Below are 14602 nucleotides of genomic sequence, written 5' to 3' on the forward strand. Positions count from 1 at the left end.
AGGAATTAATGATATCTAGACACTTATACCCATTAGGGCATGTCACTCTGATTTTTTCCCCCCTTCCTCTTGTTTTGGACCATTTTATAAGGTACTATTATCTAGAGTTTTATTTTGAGATGGTAATTATTTTTCTTTTAATTGTCAATACCACTTCAGATTTAAGAATAAGTGTTACTCATCTGTCATTATCCTCCTGTAACCCTAAGATATTTTTCTGTCTTGGATTAAAACACTTTTCTTTTTCTTGCATACCATTTAATAATTTTTCAGTTATAATAAAAGCTAAACTTTTTGAGTCCTTTAATTTCTTAAGTTGTATTGATTTTTTGAATCACAATTGAATGATTCCTTTCCCAGATGCATAAATCTCTACTAGAAATAATTTCCCTGGGGTAATTTTATCTTATATCTAAAACTTCCAATGAAGTGTCTGTTTTTATATGTTTGTACGTTGAGACATAATTATTCTTGGGAAGTGTTTCAAATTTTTCTATTTATTTATACTATTCTTAAGTGTACTGCTAGGTATTCAATTCATTTCTATTTTTTTTTTAATCTTGATTCACACTCAGTCAATAAAGTCTTATTGACCACAAAGAAAATTTTTTCTATAATTTCATCTGATTTCTTTTTCCAGCCATTCTTTCCGTGGATAGCACACTGTATGGCTATTAGAATTAATGGTCCATTTGTTATGGCACAACTTTTGTTTCTTATTTCTCTACTTTCACTTCCTTTGCATTCAGAAAAGTTACCTGTTCCAAATTTTTAGCATAATGATCATTCTTTTCTTGATTATACTTGATTATATTATTAAATCACTATTTTCAGTTCTTTAAATTCCAATTATCTTAAATATTTTCAATCCTTAAAATATTTTAATTTTAAAAATTATTAAAACTTGAATTAAAAATGTTTTTTGCAAAAGTCAATTGCTTTGTAGAATAAATTTTCCACTTATGACCACTGCCCAATTGTGATCCTCTCCTCTGAAAGGATAATTAAATAATAATCTGATATTTACTCTTCCTGATAATTCATAATATGTATACCTGCCTATAGAATCATTCCTTTAATTAATATTCCTTATTTATTTATTAATAATTAACTAAAGAAGTATTTTATATTACTATCATTTTGCTTCTTCATACAAATTTATTTAAGATTTTATTTATTTACTTGAAAGAGAAAGCACACAGGAGTGAGAGGGCAAGGGAGAAGCAGACTTCCCACTGAGCAGAAAGCCCAACATGGGGCTCTATCCCAGGACCTTGATATCATGACCTGAGCTGAAGGTAGATGCATAACTAACTGAGCCACCCAGGCACCCCCGTAAAAGACATTCTTATCAATCTGGAAATTCCAAATTGTTCATAGTATTTCCTTGTTATCCTTTTTTTTCAGCTTTATTAAACTATAATTGACAAATAAAACTTTGTATATTTAAAATGTACAGAGTGATGATTTGATATATGTGTACCAGGTGAACTGATTACTAAATAAGATTAATGAACACATCCATCACCTCACATAGTTACCATCTCTTTTTCTCTGTGTGTGGTTAGGATGCTTAAGGTCTACTTTGTTAACATTTCAACACAGTATTGAATACTGTGTGCACAATACAACACTGCATTATTAACTATAGTCCCATGCTGAACATAAGATCTGCAAGATTATTCATCTTATAATTGAAAATATGAGGGATGTCAGCATTATGGTGGCATAAAATGTCATTACTTTTTGTCCTCCTTTTTCTAACTACTAATTAAGCACCATCCAGGAATGAAGGTACCTCTGTGGAAGTTGTGGGATCCAGCAACACGGGCCAACAGACCCAGAAGTTTCACCCACCTCTTCATCCAGTAACAGGCAGAGAGACTGCAGTATGAGCAGCAGAAACCAGTGAAGCCAAAGAACCTGCCCCAGTCCCTCTCAGCCACAGTCAGGGGAAAGCCTGGAAAGTGCTGACTCAAGCAAAGACCCATGGACAGGAGAAAATATGTAACACTGCACCCCTCTTAAAGGAAGACTCCACCACATTACTGGCAAAAAGAAAAACAAACATAAGTTTGGACAGAGGACAGAGAAAGACAAACTTTGCCAGTACTTTGCCAGTTACTATAGCAAAACAGTGTGGAACTGAACTATCAGACCAAAAACTGCTCTCATGGGGCAAAGGGAAGAAGTGACTCACTTCCTATGTCCCTCAGCTGTATGGGATGCTGCTGGACAAGCCCAGAGAATTGAGATGGGATCTTTATGATTGGTGGGAGGAAGGAGATCATGAAACAAGTTTGTAAAAATATCAAAGGACATTAAAAAAAACGTTTTTGCTAACTGCAGTAAGGCTACCAGGAGGTCCATCTTCAAGCCTCCAAGAGAACTTCACCCAAGGATCTCCCCACTGGCCCTATGGACACTTCTAACACCCTAAGTGCTAAAATCATACTTCCCAGCACTCTCCAACCAGTTCTCTGTGCATGCTTCTGAGTGCAGCAGTGAGGGAGAGAGTTCAGTAAAGCTAGTGCTATCTAAAAAACAGACTAGGATCTGTAAGCAAGGAGGAAACCACAAACAAGTGATAGCACCACCTTCTGGAAAGCAAAAAAAAAAAAGAGAGAGAGAGAGAGATTTTGGGCAATCAGTCAGGTAGTTTTAAGAACAAAAGGAGACATAAAAGCTTAAGAATTTTGCCACAATAGAGAGCAAGACTTATGGTGTGGTTGTATAAATATGAGGTTTGAGAGAACTCCAGATTAGCAGGATCAATGAGAAAATACCCCATCTGAAGGCAACTAGTAAAGATTTGAGGAGGTGTCCAATAAGGGTGACTAATATTGAAAAGAAAAGAAATGACAAGTGTTGGTAAGGATGTAGAGAAAAAGGAACCCTCATGCACTGTTTGTGGGAATATAAACTGGTGCAACCACTATGAAAAACAGTGTGGAAATTCCTCAAAAAATTAAAAATATAGCTACCATATGATCCTGTAATTCCACTACTGGGTTTTTACCAAAAGAAAATGAAAACACTAATTCAAAAAGATATATGCACCCTTATGTTTACTGCAGCATTATTACAATTGCCAAGATATAGAAGCAACCTAATTGTCCACTTACAGATGAATGGATAAAGAAGATGTGGTACACAGACATACACGCACACACATGAATATTACTTACCCATAAAAATGAAAGCTCATGCTATTTCAACAACATGGATGTACTGGAGAGTATTATGCTAAGTGAATTAAGTCAGACAAAGAAAAACAAATACTAGATGGTGTCACTCATATGTGGATTTAAAAAACAAACAAAACAAATGAATAAACAAACAAAAAAAAAAAGCAGCCAGACTCATTTATACAGAAATGGTAGTTGCCAGAAAGGAGATGGGCAAAATAGGTGAAGGGAAGTGGGAGGTATAGGTATAGGTTTCCAGCTATATAATGAATAAGTCATGGGAACAAAAGGTACAGCACAGGTAATATAGTCAATGATATTGTAATAAGATTGTACACTAACAGATAGTAGCTACTCTTGTGTTGAGCATAGCATAACATACAGAGTTGGTGAATCACTATGTTATACATCTGAAACCAGTGTAACATTGTATATCAACTACACTTCAATAAAACAAAAATTTTTGAGAAAGTGTCTGCCACTTCAAATGCAAAAAAAAAAAAATCTATGCAAAAAGACAAGAAACATAAAGTATCAAGAAAGCATGTCATCACAAAAAGATAACAATAACTATTCAATAACTGAACTGAAAAGCATGGAATCTAGTAATCTAGCAGATAAAGAATTCAAAATATCTGTTTTAAGGAAAATCAATGAGCTATAAGAAAACATAGACAATTCACTGAAATCAGTAAAAAAAATGCATGAACAAAATAAGAAATTATCAAAGATAAATCATTAAAAAAAAAGAAGCAAACTGAAACTCAGGATCTGAAAAATTCTGTGAATGAAATGAAAAAGGCAATAGAGATCATCTGCAGAAAGCAGATTGTGTAGAAGACATAATAAATGACCTAGAGAAAAGGAGTTTTGAAATAACCCAATCAGAAGTGAACAGAGAGAAAAGAATTTTAAAAGAGTGAAGTCTACATGATCTATGAGATGTAATCACATGTACAAGATTCAAATAAATGGGGTTCCCAAAGAAGAGAGGGACAAGGAAGCAGAAAGTTTATTTAAAGAAATAATAACTGAGGACTTCCTAAACCTGGAGACAAAATAATTAATAAGATGGCAACAGTAAGTCCTTACATGTCAGCAATTAGCCTGAATGTAAATGGTTTCAATTCACCAATCAAAAGGTATGAAGTGACTGGATGGATTTAAAAAAAAAAAGAAAAACAGACTCAAATGTATGTTGCCTACACATGATTCACTTGGCTTTAAGGACATATATGGTGCTCAAAGTGAAGGAATGAGAAAAAGATATTCCATGCAAGTAGAAACCAAAAGAAAGCAGATAATTATACTTATGTCAGACATAAAATACGTTAAGCCAAAGTCAGTATTTAATTATAAAGGGGTCAATCCAGCAGGAAGAAATAACAATTGTAAATATATACGCACATAACACTGGTGTACCTAAATCTATTAAATAAATACTAACAGATCTGAAGTGAAAAACAGGCAGCAATGCAATAATCATAGTTGACTTCAGTGCCCTCCTTTCAGCAATGGAGAGATCTTCCAGATAAATAATCAGCAAAAAAAACATATATTACACCTAATGGATCTAACAGACATCCATAGAATATTCTATCCAACAGCAGCAGAATACATTTTTCTCTCAGGGGCATACAGCATATTCTATAGGAAAGGTCTCATGTTAGGGCTAAGAGCCACTAAGTCAGTTACATGCACATGTGGATTCTCTAACTTCAGTTCAGATTTCTTAGTTCTCCGCTCCCAGGCTTTTTGAAAAGCTGCACTGCTGAACATTGCAGAAGGGTAAGGGTGATCCCTAGACTTATGATAAAATACTGAGCACAACACACTCAGATCCTGCTTTTTTTTTCTTAATTAACATAGAATGTGTTATCTATTTCAGGGTACAGGTCTGTCATTTATCAGTCTTACACAATTCACATTACTCACTATAGCACATACCCTCCCCAGGGTCCATCACCCAGCCACTCCTCCCTCCCACCCCCTTCCACCAGCAATCCTCAGTTTGCTTCCTGAGATTTTATGGTTTTGTCTTCCTCTCTGGTTTCATCCATTTCATTTTTCCCTCTCTTCCACCATGATCCTTTGCCTCATCTCTCAAATTCCACATATCAGTGAGATCATATGACAATTGTTTTTCTCTGATTGACTTATTTCGCTTAGCATATTACTCTCTAGTTCCACCCACATCACTGCAAAGCGCAAGACTTCATTTTTTGATGGCTGAATAATATCCAATTGTACATATGTATACCACATCTTCTTTATCCATTCATCTCTTGGACATCTAGTCTCTTTCCATAGTTTGGCTACTGTGGTGCATGTGACCTTTGGATCACATTTGTATCTTTGGGGTAAATATCCCATAGTGTAATTTCTGGGTCATAACATAGTTCTATTTGCAACTTTTTGATAAACCTTCGTACTGTTTTTTCCAGAGTGGCTGTACCAGTTTGCATTCCCTCCAACAGTGTAGGAGGGTTCCCATTTCTCCTCATCCTTGCCAACATCTTTCATTTCCTGACTTGTTAATTTTAGCCAATCTGACTGTTATGAGGTGGTACTTCATTGTGCTTTTGATTTGTATTTCCCTGATGCCAAGTGAAGTTGAACATTTTTTCATGTGTCTGTTGGCTACTTGGATGTCTTCTTTGCAGAAATGTCTGTTCATGTCTTCTTCCCATTTCTTGATTCAGATCCTGCGTTATTTTTATCAGCCCTGATTTTATTTAATTTCACATCTGATTTGGAGATTCAACTGGTCATTAACACCCTTTATCAACTTCACTTATCCTCATTCTGTTTTCCTGCTTAAGGCTTAGCATGCACCCTGGTTAGATTTCACACAAATGGATATTACTTTACATTCTTCTCCTCTCTGGATAGTGCTAAATTTAGTTTGGAAATCAAGATGTTTCTTGCATCCAAACTTGTTACCTATATGGTGCAACTCATTCCAGAGCTTTTGATCTTTCTTCTTATTAGGATAAAAATTAAATTCATGATGCCAGATAGGTTGTCTCATGCATGCCAACTCCAAGCAGAGCTGAAGAGGACTCTGAGAATTTAAGCTTAAAAGGAAAAAGTGTGGCTTTCAATTAGCAATGGTGACCATGTTTATGGACAAGGAGGATGGCGACACAGATTTCAAATGTCTGAGGATACTAGAAACATTTCCTTCTTTGCTGACAATGGCTTTTGAAAAGTAAGCTTTTGTTATGCTAATTCACTCACATATGAATCCAAAGGTTACTTCTTTTTTTTCTTTTTAATTTTTTTTACTAACGTATAATGTATTATTAGCCCCAGGGGGACAAATCTGTGAATCGCCAGGTTTACACAGTCTTACACAATTCACATCGCTCACCACAGCACATACCTTCCCCAATATCCATAACCCAACCACCCTCTCCTTACACCCCTCCCCCTGGCAACCCTCAGTTTGTTTTGTGAGATTAAGAGTCTCTTATGGTTTGTCTCCCTCCCGATCCCATCTTGTTTCATTTATTTTTTTCCTACCCTTCAAACCCCCCATGATGCCTCTCAACTTCCTTATACTTTTCTATTGGTTGTAGATGAATATAGCAATGAATATCTACTCATTTTATCACGGAGGAGTGGAACAAGTAATGTTATTATCCTTAAAGGGAGAAATAATGGGACACCTGGCTGTTTTAGTTGGTTAGGCATCTGACTGTTGATTTTTACTCGGGTTATAATCTTGGGTCCTAGGATCAAGCCCTGCATAGGGCTCCAAGCTCAGCAGGGAGTCTGCTTGAGAACTCTCTCTCCCTCTCCCTTGCCAGCCCTTCCCCCTCAAATAAATAAATAAATCTTTTAAAAACATAAGTAAAGGGGAAAATAATAAATAGCGACTCCTCATTATTTAGAATTATCCTTGATAGCAAGAAGTAAAATAGTCATGGCTAGAACTTCAGTATTTAACATAATTTCTTCTTTCTTTCCTCTTATAGTAATCATCCAGTGATATGAAGTTATTTACAAATCTCATTTCAGACATTTCTTCTGAGTTGAGGACACAAGATTATGTATTTTTATGATATGTAATGGTGTGCCATCCAGTCATATTAATTGGGGATCAGTATACTGGCCAACATGAAAATATGTGTGGCTCTAAGGAAACTTTCATGTCTTAGTCCAGGAAAGCAATCTCTCCATGAGTATGCATTATTTATTTGCTGACACCCTTTATCCCATAAGCCTAGGTCAGCTGCCTTTTCCTGTGATGCTTCTGTAAACACTGTCACACTGTGGCAACTCTCCTCAATGGAAAAGAAATGATGTCTTCCCTAAGCACAGAAGGAAACAACACTTAAGGTTTTTTATTGGGAAAATCTTTAGGCAACACATAAAAAATTTTTCATTTTATAAAATAATTGGTATCTCATGAGATTTTGAGTCATTTATTAAAGAAACCCAGATGTCCCAGACACACTGTTTCTGACTAGGAAATACTCAAAAAGCTTACATTTTAATTAATTTGTGATTATTAGAATTCACTAAGTATAAGCAATTGCCCCAAATCCTAAAACAATAGATTTTCTGGAAACGCTTTGATTTTAATCCAGTTAGACCTGGGTCAAATTCCATCTCTGACACTTCTTAGAAGAATAGTATTGCCACAGTTGCTGGAAAGGATACCTAAACAGGTAGGAAATGTGAAAAATGAGAAAGTACTCAATGGCTTCCTGGAAAGTGATGACAATGGTTTCTTTGACAGGATCCTCAGAAGAAGCAACATGATGAGGCAGTTTTATAGGGAAATTCATAAGGGTGGTGATTTTTCAGTTTCTAAGAATATCCACACTGAATAACAAGGTTTATTTATTCTCTGTCATATTTAACCCTTTTTAAGTATTAATGCCTAATAATAACTGTTCTGTGGGGAAACAAGCACAGGCTGAGGCTGAGACTATCCTTACACCAGAGTGCTGAGGAACAATGCTAGGGACAGCAATGATTAGAAGCATTCCCAAGGGCCAAGTGAGCCTTCAGAGAATGGAATCATGACAAAGAAGTCAACTCCTTACCCAATGGTATTCCCTTATGTCCGTCCATCTTGAAGGATCTCGATTTTATGTTATTAAGGGAGATAGCAAGTAGCCTTAGAAGACATTTGGAAGCTGAAATGTCTATGTGTAAACTACAGAACCCCAATATGGATCATGGAAGCCTAAGGACAGGATTCTGTTCATCTGACATCAGAACATCCCACTTGTCAGTATTCTGGCAAGGCTTGGAATGGGCAGAATGCTAAACAACAGATGGATGTTGAAACAGGAATTCAGGAAAGGAAACAACAGAGGGTGATCAAATGGATACACTGGAGGGACAGAGAATCAAATATTTTAGCCAAGTATAAAAGGAAAGCAAAGAAGAAATTCTAGAGGAATATGGGACTCAAGAAATTTGGTAACTCTGTAATACTGCTCCCAGTTCACCCACACAGTAGAAGCTTTTCTAGGATGTTGGAGAGATTAAGGAATTGTTTGAAGGGAACAATTCCTTCAATTGTTTGAAGTGTTGCAAAGCATGGAAAATAATACAACTAAGCCACTGGTGGTATTTATGATAGGGTGTGAGAATGATTTGCTGATATGCTGTCCTGACTGGGAGGAAATAAAAATTGTATATTTTTTTTCTATTTATTAACATTTATGGATCTCCTTCTCTACACTGAGGACTGGAGATACCATGATGGCTGCCCTAATTTCAGGGGACTGTGAAATCCTTGTGGCATTTTTCTATCTACTTTAAAACTGGTCCTATGACTGGAAAGGAAATGAAACTTCAGAGGGATATTTTCTATAAACCACATTCTGAAGACCAAGGTAAAGCAGAGTCCAGGGAAATGAAGCCCAATGCAATCACATCCACATCAGATTACTGACAATCAAATAAAAGTTTTAAAATGTGTTTTTACTAGACAGAAATCTAGTGTGAGATAAGGTGGGGTGAGTCCCGAACAAGTTCAGCATTATCTTCTAAGAAAATTACTTCAAAAGAGGAGAGGCCCTGACATATTTTTTAGGCAAGAAGAGATCATGCCCTTGAGCAGGATAATAATTGTCTGCTTCTCTGGAGCGTCAATAAAATCTACTTATACATGTCTACTGGTAACCCTTGAAGATTGTGAATTCAGTTTGCATCCACAGATTAGACTTGGTTTGGTTTCCAAAAGTTTCAATCCTGTAGTTACTGGAGATACAGGATTTTTTTAGGGAAGTCATAGTTTTCTAACACCTTTTTCATACCTCGAGATGGAACTTTAAAATACTGAGAGAATCATTTCTCTTTCTCCAAGTTCTCCAGATACTTCAAAACAACCAACCAAAGTTACAGTTCTTAAATTCTTCATTTTCCACTAAAATATACAATGATATATGTGGCAGCATACATTCAAGGAGTGACAAAACCCATCCATCTACTTATAGATGTGCTGCAAAGCATTATGGATATTTCTATGAACAAACGTTTAATGAGGACTTGACTCTGTCTAAACTAGACTGCAAGATCTTGGATTTCACTTCATTCCTACCTTCCCTGCTATTCCTGCCACCAACATCCACCACAAATGATAATAAACTTCTATTAGGTAACAAAGAGTACTGCTCATTTTGTGAGGTGAGAGACCAAACATATAATGCAGCCAATAAAAAGAGTTTTAAGAGAAGAAAAAAATTAATCATAACTGAAGAAAAAACATGTTTACAGGAATATTTAGAATAAGCAAAGAAGCAAGTTATGATTATTAATCATTCCAGATTTTCCAAAATCTAGAACTTTAGAAAGTGTTTTATCTTCAGGAAAAGAGCACAAAAAGATAATAGACTCAAGATAAAATGGAGTAACCGGGAGCATATATGATCTCCCAGTTCACACTGCTAAAAATTCAAGTCACTATTTATCAGAAAACTGACATGGGGCAATGAAGGGAAGTGATACCTGAAAGGTGATTACTTCAGCTTATTTCCTCAAGACAGCGGTGGGGGGATCTGTGCGAAGCCCACCAGTCCACCAGAGTTGAGAAGATGTAGGTGGTACTCCAAGGAGTACCAAGAGGTACTACTCTAAAGTTCATGAGAAAGAATACCAAGAGTGGAAAAGGCATAAGAGAGATATCTGGTGATCTACAGATGGCTCCATCATGAGCATTCACCTAAGTATTGATCAACATATACATGTAAGAAAATTACCAGACTGAAATAAAGACCACCCAAAAGGATTGCAGAAAACAATCTTTTGAGCTCACATGAGAATGAAAATTCTATTCACACCAAACATAATTAAAAATCTCATAATTTGCTGGTATTATTCATAAAGATTTGCCTCAGTTTGGGGGAAAGAAATTACTAGGTTAAACCCTGCTCTAGTCTAGTCTAATACAGATTAACACAAAACCTGAAAGGATAAAACTGTTTCCAAGTGATTCAAGTGATACCAGAACAAACCTAAAGAATCTTTATAAGAATACTAATATATCCAGCATTCAAGAAGGTAAATATCATAAGGCTTGACAAAATTAAAATTCACCAGGTATGCAAAAAAGCAGGAAAAGAACCTATGTTAGTGATCTGTACAAATAGACCCAAATTAGAACAGATAATATAATTTAAAAAAATACAGTTAAAACAGTAACAATAACTATAATTCATGTGCTAAAGAAGAGAGAAGAAAGATTGACCATGATGAGAAAAACATAAAAATTATTTAAAAGATCCAACTTAAGGGGCACCTGGGTGGCTCAGTGGGTTAAAGCCTCTGCTTTGGCTCAGGTCATGATCTTAGGGTCTGGGGATCAAGCCCCACATTGAGCTATCTGCTCAGCAGGGAGCCTGCCTGCCCCCATCTCCCTGCCTGCCTCTCTGCCTACTTGTGATTTCTGTCTGTCAAATAAATAAATAAAGTCTTAAAAAAGAAAAAAAAAAAACAGAGATTCCCTATGACCCTGCAATTGCACTATTGGGTATTTACCCCAAAGGTAAAGATGTAGTGAAAAGAAGGGCCATCTGTACCCCAATGTTCGTAGTAGCAATAGCCACAGTCACCAAAGTGTGGAATGAATCAAGATGCCCTTCAACGGATGAATGGATAAAGAAGATGTGGTCATTATACACTATGGAGTATTATGCATCCATCAGAAAGGATGAATACCCAACTTTTGTGTCAACATGGACGGGACTAGAAGAGATAATGCTGAGTGAAATAAGTCAAGCAGAGACAGTCAATTATCATATGGTTTCCCTTATTCGTGGAGCATAAGAAATATCACGGAGGACATTGGGAGATGGAGAGGAGAAGGGAGTTGGGGGAAATTGGAAGGGGAGATGAACCATGAGAGACTGTGGATTCCAAGAAACAAATTGAGGGTTTTGGAGGGGAGTGGAGTGCGGGGATTGGGTGACTTTGGTGGTGGGTATTATGGAGGGCATGTATTGCATGGAGCACTGGGTGCAATGCATAAACAATGAATTCTGGAACACTGAAAAGAAACTTTTTTAATTTAAAAAAATGTAAAAATAAAAATTATAAATTAATAAAAAATTACTATAAATGCTTATGCATATAATAAAGAGCTTCAAAATACATGCCATAAAAGCTGATAATACAAGAAGAAGAAAACACAATTATAATAAGAAATGTCAATATGTCTGTCTCAATAATTAACTGAATTATTACCCAGAAATCCAGTAAGTATACAGAAGACCACATTATCTATCCCTATGATCTGATATTTACAGAACACTTTAAGAACAAAAACAAAGAGCAGAACTGTTCTAAGATTCACAAGTAATCTTTATCAAGTTAGGCAATATTCAGGACTCTGAAACAAGCCTTGTTAAATTTTAAATGATTCAAATTATACAAAGTTGGCTCTCTGGCCAAATGGAATTAAATCAGAAATCAGTGATGATTTTTCCTGAGAAACACCCATGGCTGGGAAACAAATATCAAAATTTGTGGGATGCAGCTAAAACACTATTTGTCAGGAAATTAATGGCTCTGTAACAATAGTAGTGATTAAAAAAATTGTAATGTGTATCTTTGGCCATAATCTTAGTCACATAGCCATATGAGGTATAAGAGAGGCTGGGTAGTATTTTATCTGGGCACTTTGCACTCTGTATAAAATAGAAGTTCAGTTGCTGTGGATAAGGGAAGAGAAATACCAGACAGGACATTACCAGTCCCTACCATAGCTCATCAGGACATTCTTCAAAAAATTTACTATAAATAGAGAGAGTGATCTCCTTTCTCCTCAGCGTACCCTACTCTTCTGCCAGGGAAGATTTTCAATCCCTCTCAGCCAACAGTGGGATGACACAAGTGGGATGAGATGTGGCTAGTCAGTATGCGAAACCTCAGGACAGGAGCACCGGCTGGACTGAGTCCAGAGACAGGAAAGACACCTGCTTCAGTGGAGGCAGCAGGAATACACCTCTGCTCCTTCACTTGACACCAGGATCAATATGAGCAGCAACAGTAAGAATGTCCAGAAATGAAAGCAGAGATAATCAAAGAAAAAGCTCTATTCAAGTTAACTGGGCAGTAATAAGCCATAGCAAAACCAGAAACATATCCCAGAACCAGGCAATTTTTTATTCAGTATTCATTGCTTCAAATACCAAAAGTCGTTTCATTGCCTCTCTCAAAAGTCTTAAGTAGAAGGAGAAACGATGAAAATAGAGGCCAGGTAGCACTAAAAGATCATCAGGTTTGAAAATTAAATGTGGTCACAGCTCTTAAATATGGAGACAAGTAGCTAGCATGGAAGAAGAAGGATCTTTGTATTTGGATAAACTTTTATCCAAAACCTGCGCCACCTCTCTGTAAGGCATTCTGATCAGTCATTTCTATGCTCTCGGTTACTTCTTCTGTGAAACAAGGATAGTTTGGGGTTTTTTTAATTTAAGATTTATGTCAAAGATAAATAATACATAATATATCCAAAATGCCAGAATGTCTAATTATAGGAGAAACATAGAGATTCAACAGAGAAATACAAAAAAAAAAAAAAAAAATCAGAGGGCATCAGACCATCCTCACTGTCCCTGAAGACATTGTTCCCAAAGCTACATGTATTTTTACATTGTTGATTCGATTGCTACAAATGCATTTGAAACTGGGTCACCAAGGACTATTTTGCTGTTCACCAGGATGTTCCCTGTGCACTGGTAACAAACCAAAGGTGTAAAAGAAATGTTGCTATTATAGAACTTGCAAGGAAGCCTGCCTCCCTGTCCTCTGACAAAAGTAGAGAAACACTTTCTTACATCTACATCTTTTCTTCCTTTAAATGAACAGAGCAACTGTGAAATCTAGTGCCATTTTTTAGCCTTGGTGAGAGAAGTGGAGACTAAAGCTGGGCTCATTATGTCAAGAGCCACAGACATATAGGAATGGTCTGTCTATCAGCCTTGTGAGTGTGAGGCCGTGTGTGCACACATGTGCTTATGTGGAGGCTGAGGCGGGGGGCTGTGATAGGTGATATGAGAGTAGGAACAGAAGTACACACACAAGTCTGCACCAACTAAATGCTGCTCAAATTGTGGTTCCCTCAAGGGCCTCTGGAAAAGAACTGTCAGAAAAGTAAGTAATTGTTCTGACATATTTTTTCCAAATTTTCCAAACATGGGCAGAAGGTAAGCACAGTTAGTTTTTAAAATCTGGAATTCCATTCACTATAATTGATACTTCAGAGAAGTATTTAGCCATCATTTCTGATAGGTTGTTATTATGAAGAATATGAGATTAGAATTTTCTGTCACAGTTATTTTACAACTATGAGTTAAAGAAGCTCTTTTTTTTTTTTTTTTTTTTTTTTTTTGAGAGAGAGAGAGAGAGTGGGGTAGGAGGAGGCAGAAAGAGAGGGAGAGAGAAAATCTTAAGCAGGTTCCACACCCAGTGCCAAGCCTGACATGGGGCTCTGTCCTACGACACTGAGATCATGACCTGAGTGGAAAGCAATAGGAGTCTAACCCAACCGGACCACCCAGACACCCCACACTGAGAAAGCTTAAAAAATAGAAAAATTAAGAGCAACAGGAAAGACACTGCCAGCCAGTAATATCCACTAGAGTCACAGAAATCAAATAATATCAGAATTACAAATTACCTTTCAGGGAAACTCCTTTTATTCTAAATAAAAGGACCTAAATAATAAGGACCTTTTCACCACTTTTCTTTCAGGGGAAGGAAAGTGTGATAGCAGCATTTACTCTTCTTGCATCTCTTTCATCTAGTCCATGGGCACCCTAGGTCCCAAATGAAGACTGAATGAGGTTTGTTCTAAACATAAGGAGGGTCAAAGTGTCTCAAATATATTCACTACATAGGGAATCGATGAAAGAATAAACTGACTCACAGTCACTCATCTAATTTTCAAA

This window comes from Mustela nivalis (assembly GCF_964662115.1).
Source record: "Mustela nivalis genome assembly, chromosome: 7".
Lineage (NCBI taxonomy): Eukaryota > Metazoa > Chordata > Mammalia > Carnivora > Mustelidae > Mustela > Mustela nivalis.